Consider the following 8770-nt stretch of genomic DNA (forward strand, 5'->3'; position numbering starts at 1 on the left):
CCCCGTGGTTTGTTAATGTGACATTTTCCTGAAACGAAAAGTAAATGACCACCGGATGGCCTCATATTACATAGGACATGCATATATTTTTAAGTTCTCCTCATTGGTTTAATATTTAAAAGTTTAAAGTAGTAAAAATGCTGAGTGTGGACCAAGATCAAAGGCTGTAATATCGGGGGGGGGAATGAAATACATTTGGAAAACTCAAGAGCGATATCCGAGCAGGCTTTTAAAGAACCACGGGGCGTGTATATAGGAAGAACAGCGACTATCTGCGAGGTGCCGAATGTCCCGCCCAGGGTGACAGCATTAATGATGACATTTCTCACAGCTGAGACCCTACAGGGCCTCTGAGTCCTCCTGAGCACGGACTCGGGCACCCCCTTAATAAACGACGTGACACATGCACGATGAGATCCGCTTTCATCACTGGGCGACCCGCGAAAGGAAATGGGCCAAAAAGACACGAGCGAGCGTGGGAATCCGCTGCGCATCCACGGGGAGGGGGGCGCAGTGCTGAGCTCAGCTCACCAGCAGCACAGCGCGCAGTGAGCACAGCTGGCTTTGGCAAAAGCTCCGGGAGCTTTCATCCTTTGAAAATATCTTCCCCATGTTCCAAGCTATCGCTCCTAAAATCTGGTAACCTGTGTTGGAGAACGGTGTGGATGGCTGGACCGGGACCCCTTTCCCTCACTGACGATGCGGTTTCATCTTTCCTCTCACTTTTGAATGGGTCGGTTCTAATCTCTTGAACATGTGCTGAGCCGTGGAGGCAGCTCTTAGCATCACTTACAAATTGAAGTACTCACCCAGTTTGACATCAGTCTATCCCTGTGTCTGCACGTGCCCGGGTGTCTGGGTACAAGTAAAGGGCTTGCCTCTTTTTTTTTTTCTTTTTTAAAAAAGCATTTCCAGCAGCTTCAAATTTCTATGCATTATACATACCCAGAACCCTAATAATTGCCAAATTGAAGTGCTCTGGAAAATTTGAAGAGCTTGAATAATTTTAAATTGCCCCGTCCATGGCTCAGAGCTGATGTACCTCACAAATTGGAAAACCCTCTCCATTTTGAAGCATTTCAATAAATTTTAAACCAAGCATGTACATCTAAATCTAATTTCGTATTTGAATTTTGACCTACAGGCGCCCCCACACAGGCCAACAGAAAAATAAATGCAATCTTTGTTCAGATACATTCTTAGTAACTCACTTTCATTTTTCAAGAATATCTTTAGCTTGTTTCTCTCCTCTGTGATTAAATCAACCCAGCAAAACGATCGCCCGTTGAAGAGGCATATTTGCACCACAAACAACTTAGCCCTGACTATGTTTGCTACACTTGAATTTCAAAATGTCAACACCGCAAGGAGCCTTGCTCAAAAAACTTAAAGTCATGTTACCATTAGGTTGCCATTTGGCTGTTACACTAAATATCACAACTGGGGTGAGACAATGGCGACACAAAACTTGGTATCGTCTTAAACTGAATGAGCTATGACAACCAGAGACTGAGAGTGGAAAACTCAAAATGTAACACACACAAGGGTTTTTATTTTAAAAGGTACAAATGATTGGATTCAGGGTACAAAGGACCTCCTGAAGTTCCTTATTATCAGGTCTGCGGACTTACACTTGGTGTCTAAGTGAATGAATAAAAGCTCTGTACATTGTAATTTGAAGTGCTGAATTAGCTGGCCTCCCACCCTCAACCCCCCTCAACAGTAAAGATGTTTAAAGTAAAAGCAAGAGTCTGCCATCAAATCCCACAGAATAACTCCATGGGAATTCTCCACATGAAAGATTACAGGATATGACCTGCATGATACACTGCCCGACACACTCATAAATTAAATTTACTGTAACAACCATACAGAGAAAACAGAATCACGGAGCCGAACAGAAAAAGCAAGGCTAAAATTAAGGGTAGTTATCATTTGCCTCAGAAGTGAGAGGACAAAACCAAAAAAGTGACTAATAGGAGCTCAACTGGCCTCCTCTAATCCCAACAGAAAATTGATAGTATTTTAACTGGCCCCTCAACTGTAATTTTTAAATATGTCTCCCAAAAATGTTTTAGCTCATCTTAGAGCTAAAGCATTTTTAATTCAATATAAGGAATTATTTAAAGTAAAGAAGTGTTTAAGTTTCATGTGCAATGAGGGAAAGCCCACACATACTTCAGGATTTCTTTTTTTTGTTTTGTTTTGTTTTTGTTTTTTTTTGGTTGCTTCCTCTAATATGGGATTTGGGGACAACACAGTGGCATTTTCTCTAAGTACAGATGAGTAAATCAAACCCACACTCCATTCCCCAAACTGAGAAGACTGGAAAATGTCCTTTCCCATCCCGAGTCCCAAGTGAATAGCCATGGGTTCTTCTTAGGCAGCTGGGACAAGGGAGAAAGAGACATGCAAAGTACACTTCAGTTTTTAAATAAAAGTAAAGACTTGATTTTCAGTAGAGGTGAGGGTCAGGCCAGGTCAGACATCTGACTCCCTGGGTCAGGCCTCCAGTCTGTGACCACCTCCCCTCCAAAAAAAGACATCATGTTCTGGCCCTTCTCTGACAAAAGCAGCCAAAACAAAGCATTTTAATACAATCTGGACTAATTAGGCTTCCAAGTTAGAATAGAGGAACATGTTTAAAAAGCAAAAAAAAAAAAAGACAAACAGCCTTTCTTATTTTATGACAATTAAAAAGTGCATTGGGATCAAACAATGCTACATGTGAAAAGTGGCATGAAGCAAATTACCCTGTTCTCCAAATTTCAGGAAAACCATTTTTCCAAACTAATAGGATTATCCATCACAAAGAATGTTTGGGTCTCTGCTGTTTCATATGCCAACAAACCCGACCATGGAAAAAGGAAAACAGAGTGAACAGCCCCGGGAAGAAACATAATGCAAGGGGGTCATGGGGGGCTGCCTTTGGCCCATTATTTACAAGTGAAAAATTCCTTTGTTACTCTGTGTCTTGAACAGACTTTATGGCAAAAACCTGACAGACCAGCCCGACCCAACGAAATCCCCCTGTATTTCCAGGAATTTGATTTGTGGACATTTGGATTCTCAGGCCATGTCATTTGTAGGGGAGAAAAAGTTCTTGTGTACATTATGAATAATAAAAATTATGCATAATTGATTATAGAGTGAACGTTCCAGCACCTCCATTTTGAAACTTGAGAATTTCATGCCCCAGAGTTTCTTTCGTGCCTCGGAGGCATATTTAATACATCTTTTTTTTTTTTAATAGTTGCAGCGGTGGTATGTGTAATGATGGGTAGTAGGGTACAAATTATTCTTTTAATAGTTTTATTTTGCATATTTTCTAAAATGTTTATTTCCTAATTATTATTTTGCTTAATGATGATCTGACTAACTTCATTTGGAGGCATGAAGATAGGGCTCTGTGGTGGAATGAACACCAGCGAGAGAAAAATGGAGAAATGAGCAGTCAATGCAAAAACGTAAGCAGTAGAAGGTTGATATTAAACAAATCAAAGAGGCTATAGGTGTAGCCTGATGTATAAGCATCACAAAGTGCTGTGTGTGTGTATGTTTGCAGTTTATTTCTTTTTAAGATGGAGATACATCTGAGATACATTTGAAACCCAAGAAACAACTCGGTGGACAGAGCAAAGGGCTGAGTGAGGCCAACCAGAAATCCAGACCACATTTTCTGGGATTGTTCCTAATACAACAGCGATCAGACCCCAAGCCCAGAGACAGAGTTTTTGCAATAGGTGGTAATATTGATTCCTAGTCCAGCATTTCCCTTTTAGCAAAAGACTTCCTGAGAACAGACAGGAAAATGTCTGGCACCTTTTCGGAGGTCTTCCCTAAGAAAGCGCCCTGAATTTTCCATGGGGCCTACTGGAATATTATCATGGCACAGCCTACAAACACTGTGTAACACAAATTACTTGGCTTGTGGGTGCCTGCTCTGGGAAGTCCCATATACATAAGGCTCCAGCCTAGGTAAAAAGAAGAACGTTTATGAAGATTTTGCAGACGTACTTTGCAGGTCAGGTTGGGACACCCAGCTCTGTCACAGAGATGACTGTATGTAACATGAAAATGTATGACTACCAGGGAAAAAGAGAAAGAGAGAGAGAGAGAGAGAGAGAGAGAGAGAGAGAGAGAGAGAGAGAGAGAGAGTGAGTGTGTGTGGGTGTGTGTGGGTGTGTGTGTGGGTGTGTGTAGGGAGGGTAGGAGGGAGAGAGGATTTGACCACGGGCATTTTCTACTCCTCAGAAATAAGTGAGAGCTTTCCTGTATTATTTGTCAGGGACGGTTGGCAGGGTTAGCTCAATTAACTTTCTAGGAGGTGTTAAGAATAGGATTACATTCTTTGAGATATGCTGGCTCTCTTCCCTGCTCTCTTTCCTTTGCCTGTATTGTCCTTATTCTGCTAAAGGTGTCTTCTAATCTCAGTGCAGGGCTTTGACTTAGAAGGCATTTTATGAGGTCAATTTCAAGCATTCATACAACCCAACCCCTCCAGGCACCATCCAAACTGACCGTAGTCTCTTCGCACTCACGTGCTAATTTGAGCCTGAACAAGCCCCGCCCAGTTTTGCCTGCTCTTCTCCTATTGGTCCCATTAGCGTCCCCCTGCGACCCATGGCTTTATCTCTGCTTCATCGTACATACGTTGCTAACATATGGGTCTTGTTGCTGTCAATGTTGTATCGCCCGCGTTTGTATCTGAAGGTTTACGGGAATACCTTAGTTTTGTTTCAGGTTTGTGGTAGGGTTTTTCCAGTGCTCTTTGCTTTCCTGTTCTGGTAACTCGGTTTATTTTAATGGAGGGATGGGCATGGATACAAAATCGCTGCTGTTGTCCTCTTGTTCTAATCTGCAAATTATTTTTTTAAAGACACAGTTAACCTTTTATGATATAGTTATATCAGTGAAAGATATTCAAAGACAGCATTTCAACAGCTTTTCGACAGCTGTTGCGGTGTGGTGTGTGGTGTGACCTTGGGCTTTTTTGTTTTCTTAGCTGTGCTGTAGAATATGGAGCAATTGCTATTCACACAGATATATGTGTCAGGCATTACATGGGTTCATGCATAACTTTAACAAGAAAAAGCCATTCTGACTTTTTCCTCTTTGCACTGTATTTATACTTGGAATGTCTTTTTCTGTAACAAACTCATTGAGGGGAACCAGCCTGTCTTGTGCTTATGCAGCCGACAGGCACGAAGCCTCCACGGAGTAAGGGCACGTGGGTATTTCTTGTTATTGATGATAATGGTGGAGTTGCTTATTATGTGAACTAAATTTAATAATTCCCACACAAGTTTTTAAAGCCCTTTTTGTGCAAAAGAGAGCAAAGCCATGATAAAACAATTATTTGGAGTTGGATAAAAGGGGAAAAACTGCAGAACTTCCCTGAATTTCAACTTTTGCATTACTGGATGCACTCATGTTTTTCAAATGGAGAAACTCGGCTTTTTTTCCCCCTCCCCTCACAAGCGAAGCAGGAAATCAGCTGTCTGCGCTCACGCCTAAAACAGCCAGCGTAGTCCAAGTCCTCCTTGGGATCCGGTTTTATTCACCGACACATAAGCTTATGCTGGCGGTGAATGCAAGGTGACAATTTCACATATGTTATTTTTAAAGATTTATGTGGGAAATAAAAAACAATCTTCAGGGCAGATATATGACAAAACTCCCAGTTCTTAAGGTAGCATTCAGGACAGAGGAGGAAGAAAAACGGAGCCGCATTTCAGGTGCATGCGTCATGCCATGGAATGGGTATTCATTATACTGACTGTGTTTCGGAAAGCTGTGGATAAACATGGGGCTCTGGTAAAGGAAGGAAAGTCCAGAGACTTAGGTCTTAGACTTCCCTCTGCGGCTCAGCCGTGTTCCTCCAAGCTCCACTGGAATTGTTACACTGACTCAGTTATGCCTGAGAAAAGGCACGTGTCTCAACATGGAGCCACTCTCCCACAGTGTCGGGATGTGGCCAGTCAACACTCAAACCCGTCCTACTTTGATGGGACTCTCCCAGCAGTGTGGAGGCCAGGCCCCTTCTCCCATCCTGCCAGCCGAAGGGAAGGAGGTGATTCTATTTCTTCTCTGTCCATCAAAGAACAGATATGTGGCTTAGGCCCTTGATCAGATCTTTGAATCTTAAGGGCGGGCTCCACAGCCAGCCAGGGGTTATCTATGTGACAGCGGTGAATTGAGAGCAATAAGGCACCGATAGTCCAGTGGTGACACCTGCTGATTGCTTGGCTGCCTAGCCTCAATTACTTCTAACATAATTTTCTGTAATGTGTTCTCCTGCGTTTCCATTGGTTCCGCAAGCTCCAATAAATCATCTCAATGGTTTCCCTTCACTACTTCCCATAAGCATCATCCGTTCCTGCCATGTGCAGCCCATAACCTTGGCATGGAAGACAAAACACGCATGGCATTCAAAACAGGATGGAAGGAGGCAGAGCTGACCGTGTACGTGAAAAGGTACCAACAACCTGTGAAGAGTTGAACGTCTAAAAAAATTGGTTGCTTTCCACTGTTTGCATTCTTATTCAGTAATAATGGAGTATCAAGTAATAATTTTATGTTTTCAAATATTTTCACTTAATCAATTTAAGCTTTGAGCTACCAAAGATTACATCTTAGCACATGTGATATATGCGGGTTACAAATTTCTAAAGAAAATTTTAAAGCAACAAAACATTTCTCAGACACAAGTTTCCCATTTCTCAAAGCCAAGTTCTACCACTTAGTAGACTGGAGAAATGACTTACTATCTCTACACTTATCTTCCTCATCTTTGAGCGGGAAGTCCTAATAATTTAATATTGAACATGCTAATAATACCTGTTACGACTAGTAAATCTATAATGAGTTTGAAACGCCAACAATATAGAAAGTCACTAAAAACAAGGATGATGACAATTTTCCCCCACAGTTGTGACTTAGTCATCTTTTTTACTGCACCAACAATGACCTCACAAAACCCGGCTTCACACCAAGAGCGACACATAACCCCTGTGTAGGCCAGCGCTCCCAAATTCCCTGACAATCATCGTCTCTGCCCTGATTCACACTTTTTTTCCCCAGAAGAAACGCTTCGTTTTATTCCTATTCACGCCTCCAGAGGCTCCCTCCTTCCCCAGTGTCTCTGGGGGAGATGCAGCCCCCTCCCCCACCACCCTCACAAAACACCCATTTCCTCCCAGAGCAAAGGTGAACACTCAGGTCCCATCTAGGGCCCTCCCCATCTGCCTGTGTAGCCACCTGCTCTGTGAACTTGACCACTGTTTGGCTCTCTCTCCAAAAGTTAGTTCTCCAAGGTCAATTGGCTTGTTTTTTTGCTTATGCTCTATGGTTCCATTCTTCAAACCCTCCCTGACTTAAATGTGCTCTTATTTGCATAAGAATTTGGCCTGGCTTCCTGTCCCCACCCCTGTGTTCCAGCCTACGGCCACTCTAGCCAGGCCCCGCCAGGAACAACTTAAAAGACACCCTGATTCTGACTTCCAGAGACCAGGTCGCCAAGCTCTGCCCTGTTCCCTGAATTCCCCGTGGGCCGCAGGTGTTACTTGAGGGGTACAGATGTGGATTGAGGGCAAGCTTTCCACAGGCTGCAAAGGGATCAGGGTCCAAATTCAGAAATGGGCAGAAGAGGAGACGAGGAGAAACCCAGAAAGGGACAGAGAGAGATGGCTCTCCCCACCACAACCCCAGAAACACCAGGAGGCCAGATGTGGCCCGTGCCAGCGCCCGTGCCCCCTGCCCCCAGCTGTCAGGCGCCCGCTGGCTCGAGCTCCGTGCTTGTGGAAGGCAGACCCCTGCCTTCCTGGCTCTCCTGGGCCTTCAGTGCCTTGAACAGCTCTGCTTGTAGCCACTTCGGGTCACCCTTCCCCAGCTCAACCAGCCAAACGTTCACCTTCTTCTGCAGCCCCTTTCAAATCCTATTCTTACGTGCTGGGATCGTCCTGAGGGGTCAGTTACTAATATCCACTCAAATTAATGAACATCTTCCCACTAGAATTTGTAGGCGAAGACACAGAAAACGCTTTACTGGTACTATTTTTGTATTCCTAGCAAAGTCTCTGTCTTTCACTGAATGAGCAAATAAAAGAATAAATTAAAAATAAGTAGTTAGATGATAAGCACGGAGGAAAAAGAAAGAAGATAAATACAAATAAAAACACGCAAAAAGGAAAAAGAAGGGGCGAGTCCAACATTGAAATCTCTGGTATTCGCCTCAGGCATGGAGATGGATGTCTCCAAATATCTAGCAAAATACGCCACACACGTGACCCCCCGCTGGGCTGGTGGTGAAGTCATGGGTACGGGTACCATGCCGCTTCTAAGGTAGGATGCAAGGTAGCCCCACATTATCTAGCTCTGTAATATTTTTGTGTAAGGCAAACTATCTGTGAGATATCGGAAAACAAGTCATCACCTAAAATTAGATGACACGGTCACTAATGCTGTTACATACATGTACAAATTATATATCTATAGAATCGGAAGCAAATGGTTGAATTGAATCAAGGAACCAAACATTTTCACAACTGTTAAAAGTTCTTATTACAAGTCACAGTAAATTCTGGGGGAAACATCTTAAATTCCATCAGTCTGGGAAACAATCTGGACTTGGCAGCATTTTCTGATACTGAGAGTATATGGTCATTGCTAAGGACACTGGGATAAAGGGATATTCGTCCACCCCAGTCCGAGTGCAGATCGCTAAGTAACAAAGCCAACTACACAGTGTGAAGGACTGTCTTCTGCGTTC

This window comes from Hipposideros armiger, unplaced genomic scaffold, assembly GCF_001890085.2.
Source record: "Hipposideros armiger isolate ML-2016 unplaced genomic scaffold, ASM189008v1 scaffold_37, whole genome shotgun sequence".
Classification (NCBI taxonomy): Eukaryota; Metazoa; Chordata; class Mammalia; order Chiroptera; family Hipposideridae; genus Hipposideros; species Hipposideros armiger.